Source organism: Molothrus aeneus, chromosome Z, assembly GCF_037042795.1.
Source record: "Molothrus aeneus isolate 106 chromosome Z, BPBGC_Maene_1.0, whole genome shotgun sequence".
NCBI lineage: Eukaryota > Metazoa > Chordata > Aves > Passeriformes > Icteridae > Molothrus > Molothrus aeneus.
The window spans coordinates 67,648,292-67,661,096 of NC_089680.1; positions in this window are offsets into that span (position 1 = coordinate 67,648,292).

Sequence of the window (12,805 nt, forward strand, 5' to 3'; positions counted from 1 at the left end):
CCAATTTAGAGTAGGATTGTAGAGTAGGGTTGTTGAAGAATTTTGTAGAATAGGATTATAGAGATTAGGGTTGTATTTAAATAAAGTTTCTGAAACATCAACTCATTTGGAAGATTCTTCTCCTTCTTACCCCTTCAGAAAATTCAACATTTCCTTCTGAATTACCAGTTGTTTTTTTCTTGGTGCTAAGTCACACTTTTGGCTTCATAAGTGAGGAAGGCTCTTCTTCAGTCATCCTCTCCAGACCACACTGCCTTTGGAATACCGCCCACTGGCTGGTTTTGGCACAGCTGTGGTATTTCTAGTTGAGGCAGAAAGAGCAATGGCATTTGCAGGAAAAACCAAAGGAGGAGTGGGGCAGCCAAGACATCCTGTGCAGATTCAGGCATTGAGCTGTGACTCGAGAGCATTTGGGCTCCTGCCACTTGGATTTGGATCCCTAGGTGCAATGTCTTTGGCTGGAGGAGAGCCTTGCTCAAGTGAGAAAGCAGAAAGATCAGACAGGGTGCTCAGCAAGGTCTCCTGAGGTGCAGAGCTCTCAGCGCCTGTAAGGTGAGAGCGGGCCCGGCCTTGCCCGGGCTGGAGCCCCAGCAGAGCCGCAGCAGAGGCCGGAGCAGGCTGAGCCCCGGCAGAGGCAGGCTGGAAGGAGGCCCTTGGAGCTGCGAGAGGCAGCAGCCGGGCCCTGCGTGCCTGTTCCTGGGAGCGGGCGAATCCTGCGCTCTCAGAGCCCAGGTGGCAGCTGGCTGCTGCCAAGGGGAAGCGCAGCCGTGCTGGGCACAGCCCGGCCTGGAGGCATTGGCTGTCTGGAGTGTGCCCAGGAGCAGAGAAAGGCCAAGGGCAGCCGAGGGCCGCTGGGCTGGCTGAGGATTCCTCCTCTTCTGCCGGCTGCCCTGCAACTCCTGGCCAAGGTCAGCAGTGTGTGCAGCACTCTGGGCACCGGGGCAGGGAGCCGGGCTGCTCGGCAGGCTGGAGCACAGGGCAGCCTCCTTCAGGCCCGGCACTTCTGCCAGGGGAAGCGAGGCCAGCGTGAGGCAGGGACAGCTTGGCAGGGCACATCTGCAGGAGCCAGCGCCTCACACAGCTCTGGGAGGAAGCGCCTGCAATCCTGCAGTTCTGCACTCAGCCAGAGCAAAGGTGTGAGATGCAGAGTGTTTGGCAGAAATATTCAGGCCCACCAGGCCAGCCTGCTTTGTGCTCTCTGGCACACAGCAAGCGCTGTGCAATGCAGCTCTGAGCTGCTGGGAGAGAGGGAGTCGGGGATGTGCCTGAGGTGAGTCAAGGGCTTAGCTGAAAATGTAATTAGGATAATTGAAAAGTGCAGATGAGTTGAGGGGCCAGCTGGGAATAGAATTGGGATAGTAGAAGATTGCATATTTTAGTTAAGATTTTAAAATGAGGTAAGAAGCTAAGTTAGCAGAACTCACACACCTTAGTTAAAGAGTACCAAATATATTAGGAATGTAAAGCTAGGAGTGATGGGGATCGAGGAAGCAATTGTGAAGAAGCAGAGACCATAGAAATACCTTGCTTTAAGAATAATTGAACAGTTAGGAGAGGCTTGGACCATGACCAGCAGGTCAAAAGGTCTTGCCAACTGGCCATGGGAGAAGAGTTCACCATGAGGAAGACGGCTTTCTTCCTCCCATACAACCACTCCCTCATTTCAAAATTCCACAGACCCAGTTAAGGGAGTACAATTGTGTAGCTGTAATAGATATTCAGCTGATAAAAATACGAAGCGGGCAGGTAATAATTATGTATTATGGATCCTTAGAAACCTAATGTAAAACCTGTAGAAATAGAGAGCAGGAGTCTGCAACTCCGTGCACATGTCATTGGAAACTTCTTCATATGTGTCCAGCGCTGCAATAAATACCCTTCTTTTCTACTATAATTAGTTGAAGAGTCATCTGTCTGTGCTTCAAGGGTTATGCTGGAGTAATGAACTGATTTGGAAGGGAGCAGAAAAGTTTCAGCAGGCAATTTTTGGAAGAGATGGAAGCCTCTTGTGACTGAAGGGAAAGCCATTTGGAATGGAGTGGTGATCCAAAGTCCATACAATATTGCACCAAAGGATTAGACCCTTCTCTCTTCAGGACCTTCTAACCGATCCTGCCTAAGTTCTGCTTCTACTGAATATCAGCCAGAGCTCACACCTGTGTTGCAAGGCTGTTCTTCCTCTCAGTACTAATGGCTTAGCTGTCTCTAGCTGACATATTGCTTACCCAAGGTTAATCTCTTCCATATCCCTTATAAAAGGACTTTATCTTTGCTCTTTTTTCTCTGCCACCAATGGGGATCTGCAGTCCCTGCCCAGCACTGCTCCTTGTGGCTTGTCAAGGCAGAGGCGATGCTCTGGTGCACCTGGCGCAGTTGAGCCTCGGGCCCGGGCAGGGACCGATGCTCTGAGCTGCCGCGGATACGGCGGCGAAGGCGAGCGGTGCCGAGGCCTTGCTGGGAAGCCGAGCGGCACCCGTGGCGCTGCCTCCCCGGGCAGGGCTGTGCTCTCAGCGCCGCCGGGGCTGCCGAGCAGCGCTTTCCACGCGCCTGCGGCTCCGGAGCCAGCCCCGCAGCCGCGCTCTCCCGAACCGCACTGACCCGCGCCCATTCTCGGCCCGGCTGCAGGACTCCCTGATTCTGGGCTCTCCGGCTTCCCGGTCCGCCTGCAGGAGCCTCCGCTCCCGAACTCCCGCCGCTGGGCTCTCTTCTCCCACGTCTTTCCCCCGTTCCCAGGCCCTCTCCACTCTACTCCAGATCTCCCCCCTGTTCTCAGGTTCTCCCCCATCTCCTGGTTTCTCCCTCCTCTCTTGGGTTTTCCCCAGTCCCAAGCTACCCCTTGTCCCAAGCTCCCCCCTTTCCCAGGCTGTAGCCAATGCTTTTATTCGTCTCCCTGGATCTCCCCTTCTCCCGATTACTCCTCCCTCTTCCAGGATCTACCCCCTCTCCCAAGGCTCTCTCCTCTTTCCCCAGCTCTACCCTCTTGTTAGGCTACCCACCCTTTCCCAGGGATCTCACCCCCTCTCTCCCGTGATTTCCCCTACTCCCAGGCTCGTCCCCCTCTCTTGGGATTTTCCCCCTCCTCCCAGCATCTCTCCGCTCTCCCGCTCACTCCTCCCTCTGCCAGGTCTCTCTCCCCTCTGCCAGGATGTCCGCCCATTCCTGGAGCGCCCCATCCCCCGGCCCCTCACCGCCCGTCCCTCGCCGCCTCGGCCGGGCTGCTCTGGGGCCGCGCTCGGAGCGCAGCGGGGCCGGGCCGGGGCCGCGTCAGCTCCGCGGTGGGGGCTCCTCCGGCCTCGCTCCGGACACAAGGAGCTCCGACCTGTGCTCGCTTTCTACCTTCAAGGCTGCCGGATGCCTTGCAGTGAAGCTGGAGTGCCCGGGCTATTCTGGTCGCTTCTTGTCGTCAGCTCAGCAGTGTTATAAATGATCAATCGAAAGCCGAATTATCAAAAATGCGAAAAGATTTATCTTTTTCTGTCACCAAAATACGATCCTCAAAACCACCACAGCCAAAGAGACAGCGTCGAGCCCGGGATCAGCGCTGGGTGAACCTGGATCTGACCTCTATCGCATTGGACCCCCCCTCGTTCATGAGAGCCGCTTCTTGCGGGGATATTTTATACAGTTTATTATGCCTGAGGCAAAGGAGTCCAAGTTTCTTTTGTAAATTTTCATAGTTGGTTCTTTCACTGTGCAGAGCTGGACAATCGCCGTTTCCTGGTCGACAGCCAGCGTTGATCAAATCCAAGAAGTCTTGTATTCACATGCATCTTTCTGGTGACTTTGGCTATCTTGATCAATGTTATCAACAGGGCGATGATCGATGATCACTCTTAGGCGTCTTCCGATGGCTCGGGATAACAGTGATCATCACGCTGGGTGTGTCTATTCATGAGCTAACTGCTGATTATTCTCCTGCCACCTTCAGGAACTTCAGAATTTGAATAGACGTCCGCCTCTCTGGCTGCTTGTGGTCTGAGACTCGTTTGGATTTCACAATCTTTATAAAATACATTCTTTTATAGCATCAATTATTTCTAACTTATATTGCAGCAGGAAGATGGTTCAAGCATGGGTGTGAGGGATGTGTGTGCAGTTTGTGTCCTTGAGTCCCTGTGTGTTGGAGTTTGATGTGTTCACTCTGGTGGTAAATTCTTGGGTATCATGATTATGAGCCTGGATTTACCCAGGCTTTTAAGTGAAGAGAACATGGAGACATTTTTCTGTACAGTTCCTAGAAAACAGGTATATTTTCCATGGAGGTTCTGTCCTATTTTGATTTGTCTCGGATGAACTTGTGGGTTTATTTGCTGCTGGAATAGTTGCTGAATATGAATAATTTTGAGTAACTAGAAGAAAATACTACCTCATGAAAAAGGATGCTGACTTTTAAAATTTCAGAGGTTTATTATAAAATACAACAAGACTGAATAAAGAAAAATTGCACCAGTGAAAGCATGGAATCAAACTGCCATGTGCTTGTTTACACAGTGGCTGCTCCGCCTTTTATACCCCTGTGGTTACATCACTAACCCTGGCCCTTCCCAAAGTCTGTCTGTCAACTCTTTTTTACCATCCATTGGTGGAGGTTACTTTCTTGCACCTTGATTGGAGGTGAGGTGGTGTCACAGCCGCGCCTGCTAGCAACAAGCTTTTCCCATCTCCTGCAAAGGGCACAGTGTACTCATCCTCCCTTTGAAGCAAAGTAGAAATTTTCCAGGGTAGAAATCCATTTTGATTTAGGTGAAATGTACATTTTTGAGTTGAGTCTGTGGTTAGAAAACATAGCTATTGCTATTTAGCCTGATTGCAAAACCTAGGCTCAGAGAAACTGCTTCAATGAAGGACAGAGATAAGGGGTGGGGGGGGACAGAGAGTGATAGCGAGAGACAGAGAGACTGCTGTGAGAGCCATCGACCTGACCTAGGAATTCTTCCTGATAAGGAAGAACTAGCAGCAAATGTCACACGAAATTCGTAAAAATGAACATGTATGAACCTATTGTGAAATTGTATGCATATGTATCTGAGATATGTATCTGAGAGGGGGATAGAAAAGGACCTGAAGTTCCCAGAAGTACGCATGTCATTTTGAGGGGAGCGATTCCCACATGCGTCCAGTGCTGTAATAAACATACCGGCTTTACAACTTTCACAAAAGTTGTGGAGTTTTGAGTATCTCCGCAAAACATTCTGGAGACCCAGATGGGACCGTCTCTGTCCCCTCAGGGGCAGAGGGGAAAGACGGACCTCCAAGGCGTGCCCCGGGATTTTCCCGGAGGAGCTCTGCTCATCTCAGCTTGTCTCCTGCGGAGACAGACAAGGCCCTGCTGGTGTGCGGAGGACACGGTGTGTACATCACCTTCACAAGTCTTTCGCAGCCAAGGCTGTCTGGTGGTGACAATAGCGAGGGGGGAAGGGGACTATGGGTAGAACAAAGGATGTCTAAACAAGATTACGATAACATAACTACATATCAATAAACTTATTTTAACATATATACAATTTTCATCCCTTAATTCTGAAAGTAAATCCATCACATTACGTATCTATAACGCTGAGATGTCGAGCATTTTTTGTTGCCAGGTGGTAGTGGCTTTCCAAAGTGTTGTTTGGGTTGATTAATTCTATGCTTTGGGATTTCGTTTTGTTTTGTTTTGGGACTTTTCTTTCCTAATGGTTTATGAATAGCTAGCATAGTTTTGAATAGGAGGCTCCCATTGTGGTACTTCAAAATAGGAAAGATTCCAGGAAATGATGGAAGCTGCAGTTTTTCTTGTAGTAGTGTAAAAATGTATTTAGTGATATAGTTGATCACTTCTGTGTATAAATATTCAATAACTAGAGCATTAAGAATGAAATATTGTAGGTGTACAGGCAAACTATTCTTAAAAAGATTTTCTGTGTCCTGGTGCTGGTGCATCAAGGATCTCTATTGCTTGCTTCCAAGGATTACTGTTTCCAATTTGGGGTTGCTTTTTTATTGTAACAGTGCTATTACTGTTGTTGAATCTCAGCATTTGAGTAAAATCTGTATGCAGTGATCTTTGTGTTTTAGGCTGTAGCAGATCTGAGTCACTGCCATCAGGATTGAATTGGTCTTGTGAACGGTGGTGTGAAAATGTTTAAGGGCAGTCTCTGACACAAAGAGCTGCATTGTTTGCTGTTCTAAGCCCCATTCTTAAATAGTTGATGTGATTCTGTGGAAGTGCCATCTCCTGACAATCCCGGTATAATATAGTGCTGGCTTACAGATGAATCCTGTGAAAAATGAATTTGACATCTCTTTCAAGAGGTGCTCCTAAACAAGACATTTGTATTCTGTACTTTGACAAGATCTATGGGCAATAGTTTTTTGGGAAGTGGGTAAATGGTGTTCTGCTGGTGAATCACAGGCATCCTGTACAGACCATCAGTGTGGTGTGAGCTTGCTGGATCAACATCTGCCTCAGATTCATTGGTCATTTAATTATTGGCATTGTGTAGCACTTTTCCTTGTGTCACATTAAAATATCCCCATGGACAAGGTTCTACATTAAGGTTGAGGGAGATGGGGATTTGGCTCAAAATCTTTGCAGTGTTTCACTTTCTGTTCCAAGTCAAAACTTTGTTCTGTAGCACTTGAAACAAAGTTTTTAAGAAGCAGCCTCTAACCAGTCTGGCTGTAAGCAATTCCTTTTCCATCTCACTGCCTCTTATGCAGTAGGATCTGCATTGTCGCTGTAAACCCTGAATATTTTGCCTGAATGTCAGTAAAGTCAGGAACAAGAAGAAAACCATTGCAGTTCTCAGTTCATATATATATTTGAACATTGTATTTCTGCCTCTTCTAAGGTACATAGTCATTCATGGGATTACAGGTTGTGAAAAATGTGTATTTTATGATTGGCTTTTCACAAATATTAAAATTAATATTATATGTGTTATGTTAGAAAGTTATGCTGTATTAATTTTCTTAAGTAGTGTGTTAAATATAGTTTTATGTTATAATGTAATGTTAAAATAGAGACTATGCTATCTAAGATAGTTTTTTTAAAGAGAGGAATGAAGTACTCACACTGAGATAGCAGCCACAAGACACCTAAATCTTTCAGAGAGAAAAAAATTATTACTCCCTTATCTGTAGAGAGCTTTTTGGATAATTGGCTAGCTGAGAAGGGCCACTTGGATGTGATACCGTTGGATAAGGATAGGGGAAACAAGCTGGCGATTGTGCAACCAGTGTCCAATCACTGACAAAGGTCATAGTGACCTTCGCTGAAACGGGAAGATGGGGGAGAAAATCGCTTGCCAGAAAATGGAGATATCCTAGGTAGAGAAGCTAGAAGAATGCAAACATAGAAACAAAATAATCATTAGAGCATAGAATTAGGTGTGGTTGATCTAAGTGTGCTTTAACCAATAATGAGCTCAGCTTTTGCAATATGTATAAGCTTCATTAACACCAATATAAATATGTGTGAGCTTTCAATAAACTTTGGGATTTGCAATTCACGCATATTGTGTGAGGCATTTCTTCCGCCGTTCACGACACTTATCAAAAGAAACTAACTTCTTCCTACCTCACTCAGCCCTGAGACACCATCAAGATTAAGAAGTTAACACTAACCAGACAGAATCCTTTGTTTAAATAAAAGTTATGCTTCATATATAAAATATATGAATATACAGCAAACTATTACTTTTAAGAGTTAATCCTCTGTTAATGTGTGTCCTTTTTCAAGTTTATTTTGCCCAGAAAAAGGTGCCCAGGCTGTCCATCACTCTTTGTTTTTATTGTCTCATATTGCCCTAATCCTAATTGTCCAAATTTTTATTACTCTAATTTTATTGCTATTTTTATAACCATTTTATTACTATTAAACTTTTAAAATTTTAAAAACAAGTGATTAGCATTTTTCACAAGGTTAAAGCCAAGAAGCCAACACTGTAATACTGAGTGTGAAATGCATAGGAATGTGAATGTATGATGTTCTGCCTTTGCAGTGTGTGCTTCTAAACCAACATTTTCCTTCTGAATGAAGTTATTTTTGTTGGTGGTGGCAGTGTTGATTAAGTTCCTGTCTGGTAACTGAATTCCTCTTAAGAATTTAACATTCATATCTGATGTATATCCTAATCTAGATGAAGAAAAGTGGACTGCCATTGCTTTTTTGAGATTTTTTTTTGTGAAATGTACCTGCGCATTTGACTTGTGGAGCTTGGTTGGAGCTGATTCGAAGGCAAATACTCATTTCCCTAATAAATAAATAAATAAATACTCATTTCCCATTAAATGCAAAGCTGGCATTTAATGCTGAAATCTGTCCTCAGCAAGAAGGTAATCAAATGAAGGCTGAAAGCTGGAATTCCATAGAAAAAGTGAAGACACTTAAAAGGTGGGTTTGGGGTGTGATAAAAGTTGTATATGTCAGTGCAAACAGACTTCTGAACTCTCACCTTTCCTCTGGCTGTCCAATAATCTGATTTTCATCATTCTTCCAACTGATATGGGGTTGTTAGCCACTTGCTGGAAGAATGTGCTGCCAGGTCTGCCAGATCTCCGGAAGGTTTTGCTTCAGGTCTCTGAAAGAAAAATAAAGTCTTTATTCTTTAGCACTGCAGCTGCACATGGAACAGCCAGCACTAGAGTGTGTTCCACATCACTACTTTCATGATATACTTTTTCCATGATACAGCTATGCAAACCACGGTAGAATAACTTAAAATAGCGTATGAGCTAATGAACTTGGGCAAGTGCTGAGGGGCTTCTTTGTGAGCTACAGACCTGAACAATAGCAGTGCCCCAACTGAGAGTTTTGGAGGGTCTTTTTCTACTTCACTTTGAGTCACTGTGACAAATGTTGCAGCCCTGGTTGTTTGCCCTGGTTGTAAGTGACCTAATTATGGAGAGATCATGTTAATCTCCTTTCTCACTTAGACCATGCAGATTCCAAGTAGTATTTAGCTGAAAAGGAATGTCTCTCCATTATATTGTCTTCAATTGCAAGTGACCTGGAAGCAAAATTCAACTGTAGTTTTTTCCATAAGGTAATTCAGCTGTGCACATTCTTCTCTAGGCCACTCTTTTCTTCTTTCACCTCTCTTGTTGATGAAGATCTCTGTCTGGTGATGCAAAATGTGCACAGAGGCACTTTAGAGGATGTTGTTGAAGACACTTGTGTGGCTGAAGGACAGGTCCTGGTTTCAGCCAGGAGAGGGTTAATTTTTGCAGCCTCCAGGAGGGGGCTTGCTTGGATCTCAGATGTTAGTCAGTAACAGCTCACTTTCAGGACCACCTCATGTCTTTGCCAGAGGTGGGGGACATGACTCTCTCTCTTCTGGGGGAAGGGAGTCCCTTCTGGTTGAGAAAATGTGGCACACAGAGCAGTCTGGCATGTGTTTATTGTCAGGGCATGCCTGTGTAATTTCTTTTCTTATACTTTTTATTATAATATCAGTGCTATTACTGGTAATTTTCTTACCTCATTGCTGTTTCCCGTAAACTGTCCTCATTTTGACCTGTGATCTTTACCTTTTGTGCATTCAGCTGGAGGGGGCAGGGGATGTGGAGGTGACGTGGCAGTGTTTTTAGTGGGAGTACCTTTGTAAACTACACAGTCTTAATTGACACCCAGTATGCAGCACTAGGGTTTGAGATAACAACAGATCTGCCCAGAACAGGTTGGACACCAAATTGATTTAAGCATTTGTTGTCTTAGGTAGGGAGCCACTGGTTTCTGAGAAAAGAGAGGATAATTCAGATCCTCCCAAAATCTGTACTGTGTTGCAAATTGGTGCTTATGTGCCCTCATCACTCAGCATCCCTCTATTACCCCTACTGGGTGAATATTGCCCTCCTTGGGGCATTCCTTGATCAGGCAGATCTCCTCCATGCTCTCAAAATCAAACCAACCATTTCTGTTTACACAGTTATGTTCTACAGAATGGTATTTTTTTATACAATGGGACAAGAACTCTAAGCCTACTAATGCCAATAGCCAAAGCAAAAGTATGGACACCTCTAAAAAAGAATGAAGCAGGGGCTACCCTTTATTTGCCAGTGGGCATCACAAAGAAGATCCACAGGAAGAAGGAATGTCTGATATGCAAAAATTGCAAGGCAAATGCTCCACCTCTACCTTTGTGGAGCATCTAAGACAGGCAGACCTGAAGCTTTGATGTGGGTGAGCCGTGTCGGCAAATGTACTTCTGGAAATGAAGCACTCTCAGCAAAGGTGTTCTTACAAGTTGTATTGAATATTCTGTGACTATTGGTATTACAGCCATGCTCTGTGTCTAAAACCAGCGACTGCCAACTATGGAGAAGGCCGTGTGAGCCTTATTATTACCATATGCAGCTTCTTCCAAGTACAAAGCTCTGAAGGACCTTTTCAACCCCACACAGCTGGTGTTCTCTGGCTTTTTAAAGATCTGCTTGTGGCCGTGCGGCAGAAGCTGCCAAGACCACTACCTTGCCAGGAGCATCTCCTCTAGGAAAGGGATAGACACCAGACACTCGCACTACATGTTGTACCTTGAAGGTCAATGGCTAAGAAACAGGTGGGAGGGGCTCTTTCTTTGGAGTTCCAGTGGTGGTTTATTGGCCAACACTCTGAAGAGGTTCAGGGACAAAAGAACCAAGAACAAAGGAGAGTTTAGGGTTTTATATGGGACAAGGAAGGCAGAGCGTCAGATCTGTGGGCCAATGGGTAGAGGGAAGAGAGGCAGTACAAAGGTGGGCTTGCAAAGGGACAACAAACTGGAATTCAGGGGAGGAGCTGTAAGGAATGGGGACCAATAGGAAAAGCAGGAGCGTGGAACATTGTAGAACTGGGGAGGAGAAGAGAGATGATGTGACTTGGGTCATCAACATATAATGGCAGTGAACTGTGAGAGAGCATCTTTTGGTCTCACTCTGACCTAAAGGGGTGTCTCCTTCCAAGACATCCCTGCCTTCACATCTCCCTCTGTGTCCTGGGATGCAACATCTGCTTATCACAAGGGTCAAAATTCTGCTTTTTTGCAGGACTTAAAGCAACTTGTACTGCCTCCACACACCCTGTATCATCAAGGGAACAACCAGACCACTTCATTCAAGTAAAATAGCAGTTAACTCTTGCCACTCTACAACGAGGAGCAGTCGTTCTTTCCTGTGTTGAAAGTGTGTGGAAGACCACACTCTGAAAAGCCAGTGTCCATGAAAGAGAGAGCAGTCCTGCAACTTTTTTCAAGTAAAGGGAGAGAGTTCACTAGCTATTACCCCATGGGGTCCCTCTTGAAGTTTTGGAGGATGTAGCCTCCTTTTCTCCTAAACTTCTGGCTGCATGTTATCCTCTTCCTGTGGGGATTTACAAAATCAGAGGGTTTTGGGAAAGCTGCAAGATGCAGGCTTCAGATACAGCAGAACTGTGAATAGAGCTATGCAGCAGTCATGAGTTAGGTCAGCAGAAAAATTATTTAAACTGTAGAAAAGCAAGGGCAAATACAACAATGGCTTGTGTATTGATGCTTGTCTGAATAGCTGTCTAAGCTGCAGAAAGTTTATCTAGCAAGATATTAGGAAGGTTAAAGCTTAATAATGGAGCTCTGTGCGTTGTGTTTTAAGGCTTACAAGTAGGTATTGTATTCCAAATAAGCAAGCATTGTTTTAACCAAAGGTTCGTGTGCTTATGGTGATTGGATAGAACTACTGTCAGTATGCTTTTGCTTTGTCTGATTGGTCAAGAAGCTTATAAAGGAAGTTGTAACATTAAGTTTTCAGGCTTGCTGCCTGGAATGTGAGCTGCTAGCATTTTCCCATTGTCATAATCATGTAGTGAGACTGATGCTGAAAAATAAAACAGCTCGAGGCGCTTTCAGCAGCAGCCCCGTCTCGTTCGTGTCTGTAAATAGCCCCTGGCCAGCGTCAAATGGTGCTTCCTCTGTGAGGAGTTACATTAGACTAGGATACAGAAAATTGTAGCAAATTCAGTCGCCAGAAGCCCAAGTTGTTGAAAAGGAGGAATAAACCATCCCCTTCACCAACTGCACCTGATGTCCGTGTAAGTAACTTTATTAAGGGACTCTTGAACTATGCCATGGGAAATCATTTATCTAAAACAGAATGGGATTTTTTTTTTACCAGCTGAGAAAATTTTACAAGATAAAAGACGTTCAGATATCTCAAAAAATGAACTGAAAGATTTATTAATCTGGGTAAATGCGAATACTCAAAATACAGACTTGCAGTCTGCTTTTACCTTTGATTTTTGAGGTTAGATAAACTAGAAAATTTATCATTTATTCTCTCTCAAAAAGGAAGAGACTGTAAGCCGACTAATGCCTCTCCTGAGCTTTAATGGAGAGCTTTAAACAAAATGATCATAACAGAGACTTTCTCGAACGCCAAAACAGAACATCTCATTCTGAGACGTTAATTCCAAGTGATGCTGAGCTGTCATCCTCTTCTGTGAAGATTTCTAGTTCTGTTCAGAGTTCCTTCCCTTCTGGGGTGCCCGGGATTTCTCCAGGCAGTGTGGGCAGCACCCCGATCCCCAGGAAATAGGAATCGGATCAGCTTTCAGCTTCAGTCGTGCCCTCCGTTCCTTCCAAGATTCCCTGCGTCCCTGCTGCTGTGACGAGCCGTCCTCCCATCCTTCCGCAAAAGCAGCCACTCCTGCCATGCCCAGAAAAGCATTCAGGATTTTCGTTGCGTTCCAGGAATGTAGGAGTTCAGAGATTGCGTTCAAGAGAGGGTAGAAGTCGCGCGGACCCAAGAGACGAGAATTTGAAGAGGCTTTGCAATACAGTAGCTGCTTGTTCTGAAATTGTGCAGGCAGAGACTG